We start from the raw sequence: 23,572 nt of genomic DNA, 5'->3' as shown, positions 1-23,572 counted from the left end.
ACTGGGCTCTTCCGGTCAGTCTGAGCGTGTCCGGGCCGCGGGGCTGGCAGGTTTGGGGGGATTTGGGGCTTTGCGTGGGTCTGTGTCTCTCTCTAGTTGCGGCTTGTGGGTTTTCTGTCTCGCGGGGCTGTTTTGGCAGAGGAGGGCTTAGGGCTTCTCTTGTGGCTGCTGTGGCGTTCAGTGGTTATCGGGGGTTCTTGTGGTGTCTGGGGTTTCCGGGTTTGCTGGTTTCTTGGGCTCGGTGGTTATTTTGCTCTGGTCTTTTGTTGGTTTTCTGGTTTGGGTTTCTTTTGTGGTTTTAATTGGGTTTTTGGGGGTTCCGTGGCTCGCAGGGTTTCTATAATTTTTTATGGTAAATGAAAATGGAGCACAGGTTCTGCTCTGCCTTTTGTTTCCTTGTCAGCCTTTGTTGCCCTTGTGAAATGTCCAAGCCCATTGGAGACATTACTGTTTGGCTTGCTATTTGAGCTTTCTTCTTGGATACCTTGTACCCATTAAGTCCCCAAAAGTTTAAGAGTTGGGTGGTTACCCATCCAGAACCTGTTGTCCTTCTTGTGAGTCTTGGTCCTTCCCAGCCCTCCACTGACCCCTGCCCTTTCTTACTACTCCTCTGATTTTTTTTTTTTTCCCCCTTGCCTGTACTTCTCTATTCTACTGTCCTGCTCCCTTTTCTTCTCTCCCTTTCTCTTTCTTCATCTCCCTCTCCCTTTTCTTTTTCTCTCTGTGCTTTTTTCCTGCTTTCTCTTCCTCCTTTTTTCGTCTTCCGTCTCTGTCCTGCAGGCCACTGCAGTTACTTTCCTTTTCCATCTCTTTGTCGTGATCTGCACCTGTCTTGTTTTCTCCAACAATTTCTCTAGCCTGTTGTCTGGTGTTCTTTTTTTTTTTTTTTCATTCTATATCTCACTGTCCCAGGCAGCAAGCTGGCCCTTGAATATGCTTTATTCTCCATAAATGCAGGTGCTGTTGGCAGCAGTTCATGAAACGAGGGGCATCTCCAGCAGATCCTGTAGAAGACAGAGTTGCTGCCTGAGGAGAGCACGCCTCAAAGTGTGCATCGTCAGATTTGCGCTCGCTAGAGAGTATGGGACGAAGCTGGCATTGGCGTCCTGTCCAGCCAGTGTCAGGTGACACCCACTTTGCTGCGCACTGGTTACAGGAGGATCTAGAGTAATACAGATGTACTTCTCAGCGAAGGCAGCGAAGCAACACTTTCCTTTCAAACGGTGAGGCTGGTAAGGAAAGCGCAGTTTGTCTCTGACTGTCTCTATTCCCTTTGTCTCAGGGAGGCTGAATGAAAATGATGACTTCTTGACTGTGTTATCACACTGGGTGAGTAGGTGTGACATGCTGGAGCTGGATACTGAAGTTGAGTACGTGGTGGAATCGATGGATCTGTGTTTTCTGCATGGAGAAGGTAACCTGTCATTCGTTTATTTTTCTTAAAATGAAGCAAAGGACTAGGGAAGGTGGGTTCTTCTTCACAGCGCAGATTTTGATGACATTGTTGGAGTAGAAATCCATCCAAGGGTGGTCCTAAAGTTGGCAACATCAGTAGCATAACAAGAGAGTCTCATGGTTCCGCTGTAAAGTGGAAGTACAGAAAGCTGTTCAGCTCGCAGAGTGCAGGCCTGTGTGACCTGGGAATCTACTGATGGACTCTGCCTTATGAGGTGAGATATTTTCGATCGAGCAGGGGGAGTCATCGTGACTTAACAATGTGGTAGCTACACTTGTGATGGGCTCCTGCAGTTTTATCAGCTCTCGGACCCCGGAAGGCCTTCATCCTCCCTCCGTCTCTAGGATGAAAAGGCAAAACATGCCATATTGTGAGGATGATTGAGTACAATTTTCTGCCGCTCCATAAATAACTTTGATACTTAGTATATGTTAGGAGTGCTTGTGGGAGCTTCAGCCTCTTCTCGAAGCAGTCCCGTCTGTCTAAAGCGCGTGCTTTTAAAAACATCTGTGTGTTACATACATTAGGAACTAAAACTGCAGCTTGATTTTCCTCCTCTAGGGCTGATTTTTCATAATTGCTTCACCCCGGTAACAGAAACGGATAGGCCCTGTTTCGTCAGGGTCAGTCCTGACCTCGTTTAAATGCTGCTGCAAAGCTTCAGTGTTTCAGTTTGCAAGCTGTAAAAATACTTTGTTAAAGATAAGAGTGCTTCTTGGAACTTAAGTGGTAGAACCGCCTTCTCAATGGTAGCTTTTGCTGGCTTGCTTTTGTGCAATGTACATCTTTGCCATTGTGATTTAGCGTGCCTGATTGGTTTAGCATACAGACATTGGCACCCGCTGAGTTGATAAACAGGTCTTTCTCACTGTGCCATTTTTCCACTTCCTTTAATTGTATCTTTTTCAGTCTGTAACCACAGTTAATGTCTTTTTTTTTTAAAAAAAGCACACTACAGCAGCTTGCTTTGTTCATGTGTTCAAAAGATGTTTGTGGTTGCTTTTCCCCCAGTTGTTGCTTGGTTTTTTTTCCTCTTTAAATGCTTTCTGAAAGGTAGAACTGCATTTCCTTGTAGGGTGCACTTAGACTTTTTCCATGTTATCGGAGTTGTAAGAACATGTCAGTTTCAACACAGAAAAAAGGTCCAGCTTTTGCCACGAGGCTTTTGCCATTAGGGTTTAGCCTAATGTTGCCGAGGAAGCTTTCTTTCTGCTTCCCTCTAAGCCTTACTGTAAAAAAGAAAAAAAGCTGTCATGGGAAAGCCGGTTAAATCGGGCTCGGACCCCAGATTGTCACCGGTTTAATGCAATGAAAGTGTCCTGACTGGACTGAAGCACCCTAAAACACTTTGCGTGCTGCAGCATAAGAATGCAGATGGCTTATCATGCAGTAACTTGGGGATCAGCACCGTTTGCTGCCACTGGCAGAGGCTTTTTTCTTATTCCTTCTGACTGACACGGCCATAGGAGGTGCCTGTTTTGTGGCAGTAGTGCAGCAGCACCATCTCTCGACCCTGCTGCCTCAGACATTGCTTAGCCTCACTGCATTTTGTTTCCTGGTTTTGCTCGGCAGGACAAGTCCTGTTTGGCTGTAATTGCAGGGTTAGAGTGTAATATGAGGAAAGGAGGGTGTTGGCTTAGGAATTTCTGTTCCGCTTGCCACAGTTTTGCCACCAGTATTGCAGTTGGCGAGGTGGCTGTCGGGCGTGGGAATCGCGGGGGTGAGTCTCAGTGTGGGGACAGGTTTGTTGCTGACGCTTCAGCTGTTGGGGTTTTTGAGTTGCTGATGTGTGTTTTCTCATTCTACAGAACCACCTTCATGTTGCGTTCCAGGGAGTGTACTGTGGATGTACAGGAAAGATCTTTCCTGGTGAGACTGTCTATAACCACCGAAGATGTTCGCCAGCTCTGCGCTGAGAAGTTCGAGGTGGACAAGCCGGCAGAGTGCAGCCCGTTTCTTGTTGTCGACGACACCTGGCAGCAGCTGACGGAGCATACCTGCCCTCGGGAAATGAAGGCTGAGTTGCACAGCTGTCCCCAACCCCAGGTCTTCCACTTTGTCTACAAATGTGTTAACAGAGATCTGTGTGGTGCCATTTGTCACAATGATGACTCCACGTTTTAAAAGCAGCAGCTCGTCGTTGGATTTCTGTTCCTCTTGTTAACGGCTGAAAACATCTTTGTTGGCTGGCATTCCTTAGGAGCCGAGACTGGTCTTAAACCAGGATTGCCCAGTAAAAATCCCTTAGCCACATCAGGCATAGCTTAGAAAACCCCATGTAAATCGTGCCCAGGGCCGGTTATGCAGACTATTCCACCAGCGTGTTTGAGCGAACAGCCACAAGACTCTGCTGCAGCATATCATATCGTGGCCCTCGGCAGGTTGTCTGCTGTGGTGTGCAAATGTCTTATTTTTTTTGCACCTGGCCTCTAGCCACATGTCATTTTGATTTATATATGTGTATGCTAGACAAGCATTGCAGTAAACTGGCTGGTGTTAGCTTGGGTTCGACTTGTCCCATTCAGGGCATCAGTTAACTCAGAATTACCTGGATGATTGATTGCATTCTTTCCTGGTTTTTTTTTTTTGTTTGTTTGTTTGTTTTTAATTACAGAAAATTGTGGGGGTTTATTATAGACATCTTGCAGCAGTTGCAGGTAGACTGTCAGGGTCGTCTTCTAAAAATATTTTTTCAGCTGTAAAGAATTCTGTAATTATGCATGTGATTTTAACATTCAATATACAAGAATAAGTCTCTTTCGGGTTTTGGCGTATTGCATTTAAGGTCTCTATGGTTTCTCCTCTTTTCCTGTTACAGGTGAGTTCTTGGGAGCTTGTGGTACCTGTAAGAAGGTCGTAGTATTGGCGCTGGTGATTTCATTGCCTTTATCTGAACTGGATGTACTGTTACCTGGGTTAGTGTTTCTATCCATTGGTTTAGACAGCCTTGTGGGTAGGAAGAGGAAGTTGAAAGAAAAGGATGTAGAGAAGGGGCAGAGAAAGAACGCAGAGAACCGAGTTTAGGATTAAAATGTGTTAGTCTGTCTGCTGGTGCAGGCTCCTCTCAGAAAATGAGCCAAGGAGGTTGGTAAGGTGTTTGTAGTTTTACTGATTTTTTTTTTTTTTTTTTCCTGGTTTTTGTGGCTATAGGGGTTGGGTGGGTTGGTTTTTTTACAGGGTCTGGGATTTGTGGGGTTAGCGTGGGCTTGTGAGGTTTTTCTGTTGGTTTGTTTTTTTTAACTGGGGTTCTAAGGGGGGGTTTTGGTTCTCTGCCTTTTGAAGGCTTTGGGGTTCTGTGGGTTGCGGGTTTGGGGGAGGGCTAGGGGCTTCTGTGGTGTTTTGAGTTCCCGCAGCTTTTCTTGTGGGGTCTGGGGTTTGTGTGTGTCTTTAATGGGGGTTTGTGGCTTCTTTGGTTTTTGGGCTTTGGGGGGGTTTCTAGTTTGTGGGAATTCTTTGGGTATTTTGGTTTGGTTTTTCTTAGGCTGAGAGGCTTTAGGAGGAAAGCCTGTTCTGAGCGTGGTGTTCTCCTTGTAACAGAAGCAGGGTCTCACTGTGGCATGCCAGCTGTCGTGGCTAACAAGGGAGCTTTTTTGTTTTGTGTTGTTATCAATATTACAAGAGTTCCACTTTGTAAAATGCTTTTGTGATGAGTTCAGGCTACGTCTTGCATCCATTGAAAGCAGTATTTACTGGGGCCGAGTCTTCCTGTTTGGAGCTGAGGAAGGAAGTATGGATTGAATAACAATGTATTGGTTTTTGACCTGCAGATGGTGGAAGAAAGTGAGGAAAGACTAACAGAAGAGCAGATTGAGTCACTTCTCCAGGCAGTCACCAGTCTTCTTCCAGGGGATCCAGAAGAACAGCCAAGAGACTTGGCAATGTTGGCTGAAGACGAAGGTGACCAAACCTTGGAGGCATCTCAGCCCAAAGCTGGCAACGGTTTCGACAGAGGAGAATCGGCTAACAATTTTCTGGGTTATACTTGGCAGCAGTTTACTGTTGTATTGGACATTGTTGTAAAATGCCTTAGAATTTTTATTATTCAGAGGTGATGAGGGAACCAGTTGTTTCCAAGAAAGCGTGGCCAAGGCCACTGTTGTTGTGGCATCTTTCCATCGATGGGGCTGGCAGCAGCTGAGTCAGGGCGGTTGGCTCTTTTTGGGGGACTATGGGGTCTTTACAGGGTCTCTTTTTGGTGGGGTCTAGGGCTTTTGGGGGGGGTTCTCTAAGGGGGGGTGTGGGGTTCTTTGAGGGGATCTTTATGGGGTCTCATTTTGGGGGGGATGTGAGGGGCTTGGGGGCGTCTTTAAGGAGTCTCAGGTTTTTTGGGGGGTGGTTAGGGTTCTTTATGGGGTCTGTTTGGGGGGTCTGGGTTTTTTGGGGGGGCGCTTTGGGGAGTTGGGGGGCCCTAAGGGCCTTTTTAGGGGATCGTGGGGGGGCTCTTTGGGGGGGGGTGTGTCTCTGAGGGGTTCTGGGGGGGTCTCTCTAGGGTCTATTTTTGGGGTGTTGGGGGTTCCTTCGGGGGTCTTCTAGGGGGTCAGGGGCCATGGTGGGGTTCAAGGGCTCTCAGAGGGGTCGCAGTAGGGTTGGGAGGGGGGTTGAATTCGCTGGAGGAGATGGGGGGTTGTTAATGAGCGCAGGTCAGCGGCAGACGGGTAATTAGTGGGGCAGGGGGAGCCGAAAAGGGCCGAGCAGAGGCGGAGAGATACGAGCAGAGGCGGAGAGATACGAGCACTGGCGGAAAGGCCCGAGCGGGGATTCGAACACGGGGGTCCTCGGTGCTGCCGCCTTGCGGACACGCAGCGGTACTGCGCCCGGGTGGCGCAGCGCACGGAAGCCGCCGCGTTCTGCTGCCTCCGTGCACACTCGCCGCGTTCCTGCGCGGGTGCGCGCAGAGCCCGCTGCGTGCGGACTGCGGCCGGGCGGCGCAGCGCGAGCGGCAGGGCGCTTTAACGAGGGACGCCGCCATTGCGGGGCGGCCGCTCCCTCCCGGTGAGGGGGGGGTTCCGCCGCCCGTCGCGCTGTCAGGTCCGGGGAACCCCCGAAGGCGATGGGACTCCCTCGGGGGGGCAGATTTTGGGAGGGGGCGCGCGGGTGGGGGGGGGGTCACTGTCATGTGCGGGGATTCGAAGACGGGGTGAGGTCGCCCATCCGGGCGCTGACCGAGCTGGTACCTGCTTAGCTTCCCGGACGGGGAAGCTGTGAGGTCACCGGACGCTCCCTCCCGGAGAGACGCCGGTACCCCCCCCCCGCCCCCCCCCTCGCGGGATCACTCGGTGCTGCCGCCTTGCGGACACGCAGCGGTACTGCGCCCGGGTGGCGCAGCGCACGGAAGCCGCAGCGTTCCGAAAGTTCCCTCCCGGTGAGGCGGGGTTTCCTTCGCCCGTCGCGGGGTCGGCCGGGGCACTGTCAGGTCCGGGGAACCCTCGAAGGTGATGGGACTCCCTCGGGGGGGGTCAGATTTTGGGAGGAGGGGCGCACGTGGCGGGGGCACTGTTAGGTGCGGGGATTCGAAGACGGGGTGAGGTCGCCCATCCGGGCGCTGACCGAACTGGTCCCTGCTTAGCTTCCCGAACGGGGCAGCTGTGCTGTGTAGCCCCCCCCAAGCTCGCGCCCCCAAACGGGGGCCCGGAAGCCCCCCGGCGGCTATTTTTCCGTCGGAGCCGCACGGAGATGGGCGCCGCCATGCTCGGAAGCCCCCCGGCCGCCTTTTAACCGCCGGAGCCGCACGGAGATGGGCGCCGCCATGCCCGGAAGCCCCCCGGCGGCCATTTTTCCGCCGGAGCCGCACGGAGATGGGCGCCGCCATGCCCGGAAGGCCCCCCGGCCGCCTTTTAACCGCCGAAGCCGCAAGGAGATGGGCGCCGCCATGCCCGGAAGCCCCCCGGCGGCCATTTTTCCGCCGTAGCCGCGCGGAGAAGGGCGCCGCCATGCCCGTAAGCCCCTCGGTCGCCATTTAACCGCCGGAGCCGTACGGAGATGGGCGCCGCCATGCCCGGAAGCCCCCCGGCGGCCATTTTTCCGCCGGAGCCGCACGGAGATGGGCGCCGCCATGCCCGGAAGCCCCCCGGCCGCCTTTTAACCGCCGAAGCCGTACGGAGATGGGCGCCGCCATGCCCGGAAGCCCCCCGGCGGCCATTTTTCCGCCGGAGCCGCACGGAGATGGGCGCCGCCATGCCCGTAAGCCCCTCGGTCGCCATTTAACCGCCGAAGCCGTACGGAGATGGGCGCCGCCATGCCCGGAAGTCCTCCGGCGGCCATTTTTCCGCCGGAGCCGCACGGAGAAGGGCGCCGCCATGCCCGTAAGCCCCTCGGTCGCCATTTAACCGCCGGAGCCGTACGGAGATGGGCGCCGCCATGCCCGGAAGTCCTCCGGCGGCCATTTTTCCGCCGGAGCCGCACTGGAACGTATCCCGGCATGCCCCGCTCCCTTGCGGGGGAGTATATCCCGGCATGCCCCGCTCCTTTCCGGGCAGTATAACCGCGGAGCTGCCACGAGGAGCCTGCCCGTGCTTTCCGGGGCGATGAGGGGGCCCGTCGGGATGCCGGCGCTCCCTCCCGGTGAGGCTCCGGTTCCGCCGCCCGTCGCGGGGTCGGCCGGGGCCGGGCGGTCGGCGGGTCGCGGCGCGAGTGGTCGCGGCGGGCCGGGGGTCGGTGCGGGGCGCGCGGGCGGCGAGGCGCCGCGCCTTCCACCCCCCCCCAGCCGCGGCCGGCCTTCTGCCGGCGCCGGTCCGTGCCGGGACGTGTCTCCGCGGCGTCCGGCGGGGTGTCCGGGCCGGGAGGGGGGGCTCCGCGCCGCGCGGGCAGTGCGCGGAGGGGGTCGCGGCGGGGGCTTGGGGGTGCGGCCGGGCCAGAGCTCCCGTTCCCCGAGCAGCCGGCACGGGAGACACGGGGCACCGAAGGGGCCGGCGGGGCGGGGCGCGACTGGACTCTTCCGGTCAGTCTGAGCGTGTCCGGGCCGCGGGGCTGGCAGGTTTGGGGGGATTTGGGGCTTTGCGTGGGTCTGTGTCTCTCTCTAGTTGCGGCTTGTGGGTTTTCTGTCTCGCGGGGCTCTTTTGGCAGAGGAGGGCTTAGGGCTTCTCTTGTGGCTGCTGTGGCGTTCAGTGGTTATCGGGGGTTCTTGTGGTGTCTGGGGTTTCCGGGTTTGCTGGTTTCTTGGGCTCGGTGGTTATTTTGCTCTGGTCTTTTGTTGGTTTTCTGGTTTGGGTTTCTTTTGTGGTTTTAATTGGGTTTTTGGGGGTTCCGTGGCTCGCAGGGTTTCTATAATTTTTTATGGTAAATGAAAATGGAGCACAGGTTCTGCTCTGCCTTTTGTTTCCTTGTCAGCCTTTGTTGCCCTTGTGAAATGTCCAAGCCCATTGGAGACATTACTGTTTGGCTTGCTATTTGAGCTTTCTTCTTGGATACCTTGTACCCATTAAGTCCCCAAAAGTTTAAGAGTTGGGTGGTTACCCATCCAGAACCTGTTGTCCTTCTTGTGAGTCTTGGTCCTTCCCAGCCCTCCACTGACCCCTGCCCTTTCTTACTACTCCTCTGATTTTTTTTTTTTTTCCCCCTTGCCTGTACTTCTCTATTCTACTGTCCTGCTCCCTTTTCTTCTCTCCCTTTCTCTTTCTTCATCTCCCTCTCCCTTTTCTTTTTCTCTCTGTGCTTTTTTCCTGCTTTCTCTTCCTCCTTTTTTCGTCTTCCATCTCTGTCCTGCAGGCCACTGCAGTTACTTTCCTTTTCCATCTCTTTGTCGTGATCTGCACCTGTCTTGTTTTCTCCAACAATTTCTCTAGCCTGTTGTCTGGTGTTCTTTTTTTTTTTTTTTCATTCTATATCTCACTGTCCCAGGCAGCAAGCTGGCCCTTGAATATGCTTTATTCTCCATAAATGCAGGTGCTGTTGGCAGCAGTTCATGAAACGAGGGGCATCTCCAGCAGATCCTGTAGAAGACAGAGTTGCTGCCTGAGGAGAGCACGCCTCAAAGTGTGCATCGTCAGATTTGCGCTCGCTAGAGAGTATGGGACGAAGCTGGCATTGGCGTCCTGTCCAGCCAGTGTCAGGTGACACCCACTTTGCTGCGCACTGGTTACAGGAGGATCTAGAGTAATACAGATGTACTTCTCAGCGAAGGCAGCGAAGCAACACTTTCCTTTCAAACGGTGAGGCTGGTAAGGAAAGCGCAGTTTGTCTCTGACTGTCTCTATTCCCTTTGTCTCAGGGAGGCTGAATGAAAATGATGACTTCTTGACTGTGTTATCACACTGGGTGAGTAGGTGTGACATGCTGGAGCTGGATACTGAAGTTGAGTACGTGGTGGAATCGATGGATCTGTGTTTTCTGCATGGAGAAGGTAACCTGTCATTCGTTTATTTTTCTTAAAATGAAGCAAAGGACTAGGGAAGGTGGGTTCTTCTTCACAGCGCAGATTTTGATGACATTGTTGGAGTAGAAATCCATCCAAGGGTGGTCCTAAAGTTGGCAACATCAGTAGCATAACAAGAGAGTCTCATGGTTCCGCTGTAAAGTGGAAGTACAGAAAGCTGTTCAGCTCGCAGAGTGCAGGCCTGTGTGACCTGGGAATCTACTGATGGACTCTGCCTTATGAGGTGAGATATTTTCGATCGAGCAGGGGGAGTCATCGTGACTTAACAATGTGGTAGCTACACTTGTGATGGGCTCCTGCAGTTTTATCAGCTCTCGGACCCCGGAAGGCCTTCATCCTCCCTCCGTCTCTAGGATGAAAAGGCAAAACATGCCATATTGTGAGGATGATTGAGTACAATTTTCTGCCGCTCCATAAATAACTTTGATACTTAGTATATGTTAGGAGTGCTTGTGGGAGCTTCAGCCTCTTCTCGAAGCAGTCCCGTCTGTCTAAAGCGCGTGCTTTTAAAAACATCTGTGTGTTACATACATTAGGAACTAAAACTGCAGCTTGATTTTCCTCCTCTAGGGCTGATTTTTCATAATTGCTTCACCCCGGTAACAGAAACGGATAGGCCCTGTTTCGTCAGGGTCAGTCCTGACCTCGTTTAAATGCTGCTGCAAAGCTTCAGTGTTTCAGTTTGCAAGCTGTAAAAATACTTTGTTAAAGATAAGAGTGCTTCTTGGAACTTAAGTGGTAGAACCGCCTTCTCAATGGTAGCTTTTGCTGGCTTGCTTTTGTGCAATGTACATCTTTGCCATTGTGATTTAGCGTGCCTGATTGGTTTAGCATACAGACATTGGCACCCGCTGAGTTGATAAACAGGTCTTTCTCACTGTGCCATTTTTCCACTTCCTTTAATTGTATCTTTTTCAGTCTGTAACCACAGTTAATGTCTTTTTTTTTTTAAAAAAAGCACACTACAGCAGCTTGCTTTGTTCATGTGTTCAAAAGATGTTTGTGGTTGCTTTTCCCCCAGTTGTTGCTTGGTTTTTTTTCCTCTTTAAATGCTTTCTGAAAGGTAGAACTGCATTTCCTTGTAGGGTGCACTTAGACTTTTTCCATGTTATCGGAGTTGTAAGAACATGTCAGTTTCAACACAGAAAAAAGGTCCAGCTTTTGCCACGAGGCTTTTGCCATTAGGGTTTAGCCTAATGTTGCCGAGGAAGCTTTCTTTCTGCTTCCCTCTAAGCCTTACTGTAAAAAAGAAAAAAAGCTGTCATGGGAAAGCCGGTTAAATCGGGCTCGGACCCCAGATTGTCACCGGTTTAATGCAATGAAAGTGTCCTGACTGGACTGAAGCACCCTAAAACACTTTGCGTGCTGCAGCATAAGAATGCAGATGGCTTATCACGCAGTAACTTGGGGATCAGCACCGTTTGCTGCCACTGGCAGAGGCTTTTTTCTTATTCCTTCTGACTGACACGGCCATAGGAGGTGCCTGTTTTGTGGCAGTAGTGCAGCAGCACCATCTCTCGACCCTGCTGCCTCAGACATTGCTTAGCCTCACTGCATTTTGTTTCCTGGTTTTGCTCGGCAGGACAAGTCCTGTTTGGCTGTAATTGCAGGGTTAGAGTGTAATATGAGGAAAGGAGGGTGTTGGCTTAGGAATTTCTGTTCCGCTTGCCACAGTTTTGCCACCAGTATTGCAGTTGGCGAGGTGGCTGTCGGGCGTGGGAATCGCGGGGGTGAGTCTCAGTGTGGGGACAGGTTTGTTGCTGACGCTTCAGCCTTTGGGGTTTTTGAGTTGCTGATGTGTGTTTTCTCATTCTACAGAACCACCTTCATGTTGCGTTCCAGGGAGTGTACTGTGGATGTACAGGAAAGATCTTTCCTGGTGAGACTGTCTATAACCACCGAAGATGTTCGCCAGCTCTGCGCTGAGAAGTTCGAGGTGGACAAGCCGGCAGAGTGCAGCCCGTTTCTTGTTGTCGACGACACCTGGCAGCAGCTGACGGAGCATACCTGCCCTCGGGAAATGAAGGCTGAGTTGCACAGCTGTCCCCAACCCCAGGTCTTCCACTTTGTCTACAAATGTGTTAACAGAGATCTGTGTGGTGCCATTTGTCACAATGATGACTCCACGTTTTAAAAGCAGCAGCTCGTCGTTGGATTTCTGTTCCTCTTGTTAACGGCTGAAAACATCTTTGTTGGCTGGCATTCCTTAGGAGCCGAGACTGGTCTTAAACCAGGATTGCCCAGTAAAAATCCCTTAGCCACATCAGGCATAGCTTAGAAAACCCCATGTAAATCGTGCCCAGGGCCGGTTATGCAGACTATTCCACCAGCGTGTTTGAGCGAACAGCCACAAGACTCTGCTGCAGCATATCATATCGTGGCCCTCGGCAGGTTGTCTGCTGTGGTGTGCAAATGTCTTATTTTTTTTGCACCTGGCCTCTAGCCACATGTCATTTTGATTTATATATGTGTATGCTAGACAAGCATTGCAGTAAACTGGCTGGTGTTAGCTTGGGTTCGACTTGTCCCATTCAGGGCATCAGTTAACTCAGAATTACCTGGATGATTGATTGCATTCTTTCCTGGTTTTTTTTGTTTGTTTGTTTGTTTGTTTTTAATTACAGAAAATTGTGGGGGTTTATTATAGACATCTTGCAGCAGTTGCAGGTAGACTGTCAGGGTCGTCTTCTAAAAATATTTTTTCAGCTGTAAAGAATTCTGTAATTATGCATGTGATTTTAACATTCAATATACAAGAATAAGTCTCTTTCGGGTTTTGGCGTATTGCATTTAAGGTCTCTATGGTTTCTCCTCTTTTCCTGTTACAGGTGAGTTCTTGGGAGCTTGTGGTACCTGTAAGAAGGTCGTAGTATTGGCGCTGGTGATTTCATTGCCTTTATCTGAACTGGATGTACTGTTACCTGGGTTAGTGTTTCTATCCATTGGTTTAGACAGCCTTGTGGGTAGGAAGAGGAAGTTGAAAGAAAAGGATGTAGAGAAGGGGCAGAGAAAGAACGCAGAGAACCGAGTTTAGGATTAAAATGTGTTAGTCTGTCTGCTGGTGCAGGCTCCTCTCAGAAAATGAGCCAAGGAGGTTGGTAAGGTGTTTGTAGTTTTACTGATTTTTTTTTTTTTTTTTTCCTGGTTTTTGTGGCTATAGGGGTTGGGTGGGTTGGTTTTTTTACAGGGTCTGGGATTTGTGGGGTTAGCGTGGGCTTGTGAGGTTTTTCTGTTGGTTTGTTTTTTTTAACTGGGGTTCTAAGGGGGGGTTTTGGTTCTCTGCCTTTTGAAGGCTTTGGGGTTCTGTGGGTTGCGGGTTTGGGGGAGGGCTAGGGGCTTCTGTGGTGTTTTGAGTTCCCGCAGCTTTTCTTGTGGGGTCTGGGGTTTGTGTGTGTCTTTAATGGGGGTTTGTGGCTTCTTTGGTTTTTGGGCTTTGGGGGGGTTTCTAGTTTGTGGGAATTCTTTGGGTATTTTGGTTTGGTTTTTCTTAGGCTGAGAGGCTTTAGGAGGAAAGCCTGTTCTGAGCGTGGTGTTCTCCTTGTAACAGAAGCAGGGTCTCACTGTGGCATGCCAGCTGTCGTGGCTAACAAGGGAGCTTTTTTGTTTTGTGTTGTTATCAATATTACAAGAGTTCCACTTTGTAAAATGCTTTTGTGATGAGTTCAGGCTACGTCTTGCATCCATTGAAAGCAGTATTTACTGGGGCCGAGTCTTCCTGTTTGGAGCTGAGGAAGGAAGTATGGATTGAATAACAATGTATTGGTTTTTGACCTGCAGATGGTGGAAGAAAGTGAGGAAAGACTAACAGAAGAGCAGATTGAGTCACTTCTCCAGGCAGTCACCAGTCTTCTTCCAGGGGATCCAGAAGAACAGCCAAGAGACTTGGCAATGTTGGCTGAAGACGAAGGTGACCAAACCTTGGAGGCATCTCAGCCCAAAGCTGGCAACGGTTTCGACAGAGGAGAATCGGCTAACAATTTTCTGGGTTATACTTGGCAGCAGTTTACTGTTGTATTGGACATTGTTGTAAAATGCCTTAGAATTTTTATTATTCAGAGGTGATGAGGGAACCAGTTGTTTCCAAGAAAGCGTGGCCAAGGCCACTGTTGTTGTGGCATCTTTCCATCGATGGGGCTGGCAGCAGCTGAGTCAGGGCGGTTGGCTCTTTTTGGGGGACTATGGGGTCTTTACAGGGTCTCTTTTTGGTGGGGTCTAGGGCTTTTGGGGGGGGTTCTCTAAGGGGGGGTGTGGGGTTCTTTGAGGGGATCTTTATGGGGTCTCATTTTGGGGGGGATGTGAGGGGCTTGGGGGCGTCTTTAAGGAGTCTCAGGTTTTTTGGGGGGTGGTTAGGGTTCTTTATGGGGTCTGTTTGGGGGGTCTGGGTTTTTTGGGGGGTCGCTTTGGGGAGTTGGGGGGCCCTAAGGGCCTTTTTAGGGGATCGTGGGGGGGCTCTTTGGGGGGGGGTGTGTCTCTGAGGGGTTCTGGGGGGGTCTCTCTAGGGTCTATTTTTGGGGTGTTGGGGGTTCCTTCGGGGGTCTTCTAGGGGGTCAGGGGCCATGGTGGGGTTCAAGGGCTCTCAGAGGGGTCGCAGTAGGGTTGGGAGGGGGGTTGAATTCGCTGGAGGAGATGGGGGGTTGTTAATGAGCGCAGGTCAGCGGCAGACGGGTAATTAGTGGGGCAGGGGGAGCCGAAAAGGGCCGAGCAGAGGCGGAGAGATACGAGCACTGGCGGAAAGGCCCGAGCGGGGATTCGAACACGGGGGTCCTCGGTGCTGCCGCCTTGCGGACACGCAGCGGTACTGCGCCCGGGTGGCGCAGCGCACGGAAGCCGCCGCGTTCTGCTGCCTCCGTGCACACTCGCCGCGTTCCTGCGCGGGTGCGCGCAGAGCCCGCTGCGTGCGGACTGCGGCCGGGCGGCGCAGCGCGAGCGGCAGGGCGCTTTAACGAGGGACGCCGCCATTGCGGGGCGGCCGCTCCCTCCCGGTGAGGGGGGGGTTCCGCCGCCCGTCGCGCTGTCAGGTCCGGGGAACCCCCGAAGGCGATGGGACTCCCTCGGGGGGGCAGATTTTGGGAGGGGGCGCGCGGGTGGGGGGGGGGTCACTGTCATGTGCGGGGATTCGAAGACGGGGTGAGGTCGCCCATCCGGGCGCTGACCGAGCTGGTACCTGCTTAGCTTCCCGGACGGGGAAGCTGTGAGGTCACCGGACGCTCCCTCCCGGAGAGACGCCGGTACCCCCCCCCCGCCCCCCCCCTCGCGGGATCACTCGGTGCTGCCGCCTTGCGGACACGCAGCGGTACTGCGCCCGGGTGGCGCAGCGCACGGAAGCCGCAGCGTTCCGAAAGTTCCCTCCCGGTGAGGCGGGGTTTCCTTCGCCCGTCGCGGGGTCGGCCGGGGCACTGTCAGGTCCGGGGAACCCTCGAAGGTGATGGGACTCCCTCGGGGGGGGTCAGATTTTGGGAGGAGGGGCGCACGTGGCGGGGGCACTGTTAGGTGCGGGGATTCGAAGACGGGGTGAGGTCGCCCATCCGGGCGCTGACCGAACTGGTCCCTGCTTAGCTTCCCGAACGGGGCAGCTGTGCTGTGTAGCCCCCCCCAAGCTCGCGCCCCCAAACGGGGGCCCGGAAGCCCCCCGGCGGCCATTTTTCCGTCGGAGCCGCACGGAGATGGGCGCCGCCATGCTCGGAAGCCCCCCGGCCGCCTTTTAACCGCCGGAGCCGCACGGAGATGGGCGCCGCCATGCCCGGAAGCCCCCCGGCGGCCATTTTTCCGCCGAGGCCGCACGGAGATGGGCGCCGCCATGCCCGGAAGGCCCCCCGGCCGCCTTTTAACCGCCGAAGCCGCAAGGAGATGGGCGCCGCCATGCCCGGAAGCCCCCCGGCGGCCATTTTTCCGCCGGAGCCGCACGGAGATGGGCGCCGCCATGCCCGGAAGCCCCCCGGCCGCCTTTTAACCGCCGAAGCCGTACGGAGATGGGCGCCGCCATGCCCGGAAGCCCCCCGGCGGCCATTTTTCCGCCGGAGCCGCACGGAGATGGGCGCCGCCATGCCCGTAAGCCCCTCGGTCGCCATTTAACCGCCGAAGCCGTACGGAGATGGGCGCCGCCATGCCCGGAAGTCCTCCGGCGGCCATTTTTCCGCCGGAGCCGCACGGAGAAGGGCGCCGCCATGCCCGTAAGCCCCTCGGTCGCCATTTAACCGCCGGAGCCGTACGGAGATGGGCGCCGCCATGCCCGGAAGTCCTCCGGCGGCCATTTTTCCGCCGGAGCCGCACTGGAACGTATCCCGGCATGCCCCGCTCCCTTGCGGGGGAGTATATCCCGGCATGCCCCGCTCCTTTCCGGGCAGTATAACCGCGGAGCTGCCACGAGGAGCCTGCCCGTGCTTTCCGGGGCGATGAGGGGGCCCGTCGGGATGCCGGCGCTCCCTCCCGGTGAGGCTCCGGTTCCGCCGCCCGTCGCGGGGTCGGCCGGGGCCGGGCGGTCGGCGGGTCGCGGCGCGAGTGGTCGCGGCGGGCCGGGGGTCGGTGCGGGGCGCGCGGGCGGCGAGGCGCCGCGCCTTCCACCCCCCCCCAGCCGCGGCCGGCCTTCTGCCGGCGCCGGTCCGTGCCGGGACGTGTCTCCGCGGCGTCCGGCGGGGTGTCCGGGCCGGGAGGGGGGGCTCCGCGCCGCGCGGGCAGTGCGCGGAGGGGGTCGCGGCGGGGGCTTGGGGCTGCGGCCGGGCCAGAGCTCCCGTTCCCCGAGCAGCCGGCACGGGAGACACGGGGCACCGAAGGGGCCGGCGGGGCGGGGCGCGACTGGACTCTTCCGGTCAGTCTGAGCGTGTCCGGGCCGCGGGGCTGGCAGGTTTGGGGGGATTTGGGGCTTTGCGTGGGTCTGTGTCTCTCTCTAGTTGCGGCTTGTGGGTTTTCTGTCTCGCGGGGCTCTTTTGGCAGAGGAGGGCTTAGGGCTTCTCTTGTGGCTGCTGTGGCGTTCAGTGGTTATCGGGGGTTCTTGTGGTGTCTGGGGTTTCCGGGTTTGCTGGTTTCTTGGGCTCGGTGGTTATTTTGCTCTGGTCTTTTGTTGGTTTTCTGGTTTGGGTTTCTTTTGTGGTTTTAATTGGGTTTTTGGGGGTTCCGTGGCTCGCGGGGTTTCTATAATTTTTTATGGTAAATGAAAATGGAGCACAGGTTCTGCTCTGCCTTTTGTTTCCTTGTCAGCCTTTGTTGCCCTTGTGAAATGTCCAAGCCCATTGGAGACATTACTGTTTGGCTTGCTATTTGAGCTTTCTTCTTGGATACCTTGTACCCATTAAGTCCCCAAAAGTTTAAGAGTTGGGTGGTTACCCATCCAGAACCTGTTGTCCTTCTTGTGAGTCTTGGTCCTTCCCAGCCCTCCACTGACCCCTGCCCTTTCTTACTACTCCTCTGATTTTTTTTTTTTTCCCCTTGCCTGTACTTCTCTATTCTACTGTCCTGCTCCCTTTTCTTCTCTCCCTTTCCCTTTCTTCATCTCCCTCTCCCTTTTCTTTTTCTCTCTGTGCTTTTTTCCTGCTTTCTCTTCCTCCTTTTTTCGTCTTCCGTCTCTGTCCTGCAGGCCACTGCAGTTACTTTCCTTTTCCATCTCTTTGTCGTGATCTGCACCTGTCTTGTTTTCTCCAACAATTTCTCTAGCCTGTTGTCTGGTGTTCTTTTTTTTTTTTTTCATTCTATATCTCACTGTCCCAGGCAGCAAGCTGACCCTTGAATATGCTTTATTCTCCATAAATGCAGGTGCTGTTGGCAGCAGTTCATGAAACGAGGGGCATCTCCAGCAGATCCTGCAGAAGACAGAGTTGCTGCCTGAGGAGAGCACGCCTCAAAGTGTGCATCGTCAGATTTGCGCTCGCTAGAGAGTATGGGACGAAGCTGGCATTGGCGTCCTGTCCAGCCAGTGTCAGGTGACACCCACTTTGCTGCGCACTGGTTACAGGAGGATCTAGAGTAATACAGATGTACTTCTCAGCGAAGGCAGCGAAGCAACACTTTCCTTTCAAACGGTGAGGCTGGTAAGGAAAGCGCAGTTTGTCTCTGACTGTCTCTATTCCCTTTGTCTCAGGGAGGCTGAATGAAAATGATGACTTCTTGACTGTGTTATCACACTGGGTGAGTAGGTGTGACATGCTGGAGCTGGATACTGAAGTTGAGTACGTGGTGGAATCGATGGATCTGTGTTTTCTGCATGGAGAAGGTAACCTGTCATTCGTTTATTTTTCTTAAAATGAAGCAAAGGACTAGGGAAGGTGGGTTCTTCTTCACAGCGCAGATTTTGATGACATTGTTGGAGTAGAAATCCATCCAAGGGTGGTCCTAAAGTTGGCAACATCAGTAGCATAACAAGAGAGTCTCATGGTTCCGCTGTAAAGTGGAAGTACAGAAAGCTGTTCAGCTCGCAGAGTGCAGGCCTGTGTGACCTGGGAATCTACTGATGGACTCTGCCTTATGAGGTGAGATATTTTCGATCGAGCAGGGGGAGTCATCGTGACTTAACAATGTGGTAGCTACACTTGTGATGGGCTCCTGCAGTTTTATCAGCTCTCGGACCCCGGAAGGCCTTCATCCTCCCTCCGTCTCTAGGATGAAAAGGCAAAACATGCCATATTGTGAGGATGATTGAGTACAATTTTCTGCCGCTCCATAAATAACTTTGATACTTAGTATATGTTAGGAGTGCTTGTGGGAGCTTCAGCCTCTTCTCGAAGCAGTCCCGTCTGTCTAAAGCGCGTGCTTTTAAAAACATCTGTGTGTTACATACATTAGGAACTAAAACTGCAGCTTGATTTTCCTCCTCTAGGGCTGATTTTTCATAATTGCTTCACCCCGGTAACAGAAACGGATAGGCCCTGTTTCGTCAGGGTCAGTCCTGACCTCGTTTAAATGCTGCTGCAAAGCTTCAGTGTTTCAGTTTGCAAGCTGTAAAAATACTTTGTTAAAGATAAGAGTGCTTCTTGGAACTTAAGTGGTAGAACCGCCTTCTCAATGGTAGCTTTTGCTGGCTTGCTTTTGTGCAATGTACATCTTTGCCATTGTGATTTAGCGTGCCTGATTGGTTTAGCATACAGACATTGGCACCCGCTGAGTTGATAAACAGGTCTTTCTCACTGTGCCATTTTTCCACTTCCTTTAATTGTATCTTTTTCAGTCTGTAACCACAGTTAATGTCTTTTTTTTTTAAAAAAAGCACACTACAGCAGCTTGCTTTGTTCATGTGTTCAAAAGATGTTTGTGGTTGCTTTTCCCCCAGTTGTTGCTTGGTTTTTTTTCCTCTTTAAATGCTTTCTGAAAGGTAGAACTGCATTTCCTTGTAGGGTGCACTTAGACTTTTTCCATGTTATCGGAGTTGTAAGAACATGTCAGTTTCAACACAGAAAAAAGGTCCAGCTTTTGCCACGAGGCTTTTGCCATTAGGGTTTAGCCTAATGTTGCCGAGGAAGCTTTCTTTCTGCTTCCCTCTAAGCCTTACTGTAAAAAAGAAAAAAAGCTGTCATGGGAAAGCCGGTTAAATCGGGCTCGGACCCCAGATTGTCACCGGTTTAATGCAATGAAAGTGTCCTGACTGGACTGAAGCACCCTAAAACACTTTGCGTGCTGCAGCATAAGAATGCAGATGGCTTATCACGCAGTAACTTGGGGATCAGCACCGTTTGCTGCCACTGGCAGAGGCTTTTTTCTTATTCCTTCTGACTGACACGGCCATAGGAGGTGCCTGTTTTGTGGCAGTAGTGCAGCAGCACCATCTCTCGACCCTGCTGCCTCAGACATTGCTTAGCCTCACTGCATTTTGTTTCCTGGTTTTGCTCGGCAGGACAAGTCCTGTTTGGCTGTAATTGCAGGGTTAGAGTGTAATATGAGGAAAGGAGGGTGTTGGCTTAGGAATTTCTGTTCCGCTTGCCACAGTTTTGCCACCAGTATTGCAGTTGGCGAGGTGGCTGTCGGGCGTGGGAATCGCGGGGGTGAGTCTCAGTGTGGGGACAGGTTTGTTGCTGACGCTTCAGCTGTTGGGGTTTTTGAGTTGCTGATGTGTGTTTTCTCATTCTACAGAACCACCTTCATGTTGCGTTCCAGGGAGTGTACTGTGGATGTACAGGAAAGATCTTTCCTGGTGAGACTGTCTATAACCACCGAAGATGTTCGCCAGCTCTGCGCTGAGAAGTTCGAGGTGGACAAGCCGGCAGAGTGCAGCCCGTTTCTTGTTGTCGACGACACCTGGCAGCAGCTGACGGAGCATACCTGCCCTCGGGAAATGAAGGCTGAGTTGCACAGCTGTCCCCAACCCCAGGTCTTCCACTTTGTCTACAAATGTGTTAACAGAGATCTGTGTGGTGCCATTTGTCACAATGATGACTCCACGTTTTAAAAGCAGCAGCTCGTCGTTGGATTTCTGTTCCTCTTGTTAACGGCTGAAAACATCTTTGTTGGCTGGCATTCCTTAGGAGCCGAGACTGGTCTTAAACCAGGATTGCCCAGTAAAAATCCCTTAGCCACATCAGGCATAGCTTAGAAAACCCCATGTAAATCGTGCCCAGGGCCGGTTATGCAGACTATTCCACCAGCGTGTTTGAGCGAACAGCCACAAGACTCTGCTGCAGCATATCATATCGTGGCCCTCGGCAGGTTGTCTGCTGTGGTGTGCAAATGTCTTATTTTTTTTGCACCTGGCCTCTAGCCACATGTCATTTTGATTTATATATGTGTATGCTAGACAAGCATTGCAGTAAACTGGCTGGTGTTAGCTTGGGTTCGACTTGTCCCATTCAGGGCATCAGTTAACTCAGAATTACCTGGATGATTGATTGCATTCTTTCCTGGTTTTTTTTTTTTGTTTGTTTGTTTGTTTTTAATTACAGAAAATTGTGGGGGTTTATTATAGACATCTTGCAGCAGTTGCAGGTAGACTGTCAGGGTCGTCTTCTAAAAATATTTTTTCAGCTGTAAAGAATTCTGTAATTATGCATGTGATTTTAACATTCAATATACAAGAATAAGTCTCTTTCGGGTTTTGGCGTATTGCATTTAAGGTCTCTATGGTTTCTCCTCTTTTCCTGTTACAGGTGAGTTCTTGGGAGCTTGTGGTACCTGTAAGAAGGTCGTAGTATTGGCGCTGGTGATTTCATTGCCTTTATCTGAACTGGATGTACTGTTACCTGGGTTAGTGTTTCTATCCATTGGTTTAGACAGCCTTGTGGGTAGGAAGAGGAAGTTGAAAGAAAAGGATGTAGAGAAGGGGCAGAGAAAGAACGCAGAGAACCGAGTTTAGGATTAAAATGTGTTAGTCTGTCTGCTGGTGCAGGCTCCTCTCAGAAAATGAGCCAAGGAGGTTGGTAAGGTGTTTGTAGTTTTACTGATTTTTTTTTTTTTTTTTTCCTGGTTTTTGTGGCTATAGGGGTTGGGTGGGTTGGTTTTTTTACAGGGTCTGGGATTTGTGGGGTTAGCGTGGGCTTGTGAGGTTTTTCTGTTGGTTTGTTTTTTTTAACTGGGGTTCTAAGGGGGGGTTTTGGTTCTCTGCCTTTTGAAGGCTTTGGGGTTCTGTGGGTTGCGGGTTTGGGGGAGGGCTAGGGGCTTCTGTGGTGTTTTGAGTTCCCGCAGCTTTTCTTGTGGGGTCTGGGGTTTGTGTGTGTCTTTAATGGGGGTTTGTGGCTTCTTTGGTTTTTGGGCTTTGGGGGGGTTTCTAGTTTGTGGGAATTCTTTGGGTATTTTGGTTTGGTTTTCCTTAGGCTGAGAGGCTTTAGGAGGAAAGCCTGTTCTGAGCGTGGTGTTCTCCTTGTAACAGAAGCAGGGTCTCACTGTGGCATGCCAGCTGTCGTGGCTAACAAGGGAGCTTTTTTGTTTTGTGTTGTTATAAATATTACAAGAGTTCCACTTTGTAAAATGCTTTTGTGATGAGTTCAGGCTACGTCTTGCATCCATTGAAAGCAGTATTTACTGGGGCCGAGTCTTCCTGTTTGGAGCTGAGGAAGGAAGTATGGATTGAATAACAATGTATTGGTTTTTGACCTGCAGATGGTGGAAGAAAGTGAGGAAAGACTAACAGAAGAGCAGATTGAGTCACTTCTCCAGGCAGTCACCAGTCTTCTTCCAGGGGATCCAGAAGAACAGCCAAGAGACTTGGCAATGTTGGCTGAAGGCGAAGGTGACCAAACCTTGGAGGCATCTCAGCCCAAAGCTGGCAACGGTTTCGACAGAGGAGAATCGGCTAACAATTTTCTGGGTTATACTTGGCAGCAGTTTACTGTTGTATTGGACATTGTTGTAAAATGCCTTAGAATTTTTATTATTCAGAGGTGATGAGGGAACCAGTTGTTTCCAAGAAAGCGTGGCCAAGGCCACTGTTGTTGTGGCATCTTTCCATCGATGGGGCTGGCAGCAGCTGAGTCAGGGCGGTTGGCTCTTTTTGGGGGACTATGGGGTCTTTACAGGGTCTCTTTTTGGTGGGGTCTAGGGCTTTTGGGGGGGGTTCTCTAAGGGGGGGTGTGGGGTTCTTTGAGGGGATCTTTATGGGGTCTCATTTTGGGGGGGATGTGAGGGGCTTGGGGGCGTCTTTAAGGAGTCTCAGGTTTTTTGGGGGGTGGTTAGGGTTCTTTATGGGGTCTGTTTGGGGGGTCTGGGTTTTTTGGGGGGGCGCTTTGGGGAGTTGGGGGGCCCTAAGGGCCTTTTTAGGGGATCGTGGGGGGGCTCTTTGGGGGGGGGTGTGTCTCTGAGGGGTTCTGGGGGGGTCTCTCTAGGGTCTATTTTTGGGGTGTTGGGGGTTCCTTCGGGGGTCTTCTAGGGGGTCAGGGGCCATGGTGGGGTTCGAGGGCTCTCAGAGGGGTCGCAGTAGGGTTGGGAGGGGGGTTGAATTCGCTGGAGGAGATGGGGGGTTGTTAATGAGCGCAGGTCAGCGGCAGACGGGTAATTAGTGGGGCAGGGGGAGCCGAAAAGGGCCGAGCAGAGGCGGAGAGATACGAGCAGAGGCGGAGAGATACGAGCAGAGGCGGAGAGATACGAGCAGAGGCGGAGAGATACGAGCACTGGCGGAAAGGCCCGAGCGGGGATTCGAACACGGGGGTCCTCGGTGCTGCCGCCTTGCGGACACGCAGCGGTACTGCGCCCGGGTGGCGCAGCGCACGGAAGCCGCCGCGTTCTGCTGCCTCCGTGCACACTCGCCGCGTTCCTGCGCGGGTGCGCGCAGAGCCCGCTGCGTGCGGACTGCGGCCGGGCGGCGCAGCGCGAGCGGCAGGGCGCTTTAACGAGGGACGCCGCCATTGCGGGGCGGCCGCTCCCTCCCGGTGAGGGGGGGGTTCCGCCGCCCGTCGCGGGGTCGGCCGGGGCACTGTCAGGTCCGGGGAACCCCCGAAGGCGATGGGACTCCCTCGGGGGGGCAGATTTTGGGAGGGGGCGCGCGGGTGGGGGGGGGGTCACTGTCATGTGCGGGGATTCGAAGACGGGGTGAGGTCGCCCATCCGGGCGCTGACCGAGCTGGTACCTGCTTAGCTTCCCGGACGGGGAAGCTGTGAGGTCACCGGACGCTCCCTCCCGGAGAGACGCCGGTACCCCCCCCCGCCCCCCCCTCGCGGGATCACTCGGTGCTGCCGCCTTGCGGACACGCAGCGGTACTGCGCCCGGGTGGCGCAGCGCACGGAAGCCGCAGCGTTCCGAAAGTTCCCTCCCGGTGAGGCGGGGTTTCCTTCGCCCGTCGCGGGGTCGGCCGGGGCACTGTCAGGTCCGGGGAACCCTCGAAGGTGATGGGACTCCCT

At 53.1% G+C, this 23,572-nt stretch overlaps 3 long non-coding RNA genes across 3 annotated transcripts; all 3 read left to right on the top strand.

The window, feature by feature from the left end:
- Positions 1 to 3,077: 3,077 nt before the first annotated feature.
- LOC311198367 lies at positions 3,078 to 5,439 on the top strand. Its single transcript, XR_014617697.1, has 3 exons — positions 3,078 to 3,502; positions 4,275 to 4,371; positions 5,224 to 5,439. It is a non-coding gene; the product is annotated as an uncharacterized lncRNA (long non-coding RNA).
- A 6,108-nt stretch (positions 5,440 to 11,547) lies between these two features.
- LOC311198278 lies at positions 11,548 to 13,818 on the top strand. The gene is made up of 3 exons (XR_014617695.1): positions 11,548 to 11,883; positions 12,656 to 12,752; positions 13,605 to 13,818. It is a non-coding gene; the product is annotated as an uncharacterized lncRNA (long non-coding RNA).
- A 5,943-nt stretch (positions 13,819 to 19,761) lies between these two features.
- On the top strand, positions 19,762 to 22,053 carry LOC311198319. Its single transcript, XR_014617696.1, has 3 exons — positions 19,762 to 20,118; positions 20,891 to 20,987; positions 21,840 to 22,053. It is a non-coding gene; the product is annotated as an uncharacterized lncRNA (long non-coding RNA).
- Positions 22,054 to 23,572: the final 1,519 nt, after the last annotated feature.

This window comes from Gallinula chloropus, assembly GCF_964237585.1.
Source record: "Gallinula chloropus genome assembly, chromosome: 17".
In the NCBI taxonomy this organism is placed as follows: domain Eukaryota; kingdom Metazoa; phylum Chordata; class Aves; order Gruiformes; family Rallidae; genus Gallinula; species Gallinula chloropus.
The sequence above is the reverse complement of the archived record's forward strand: the minus strand, read 5'-3'. Positions and strand labels throughout refer to the sequence as shown.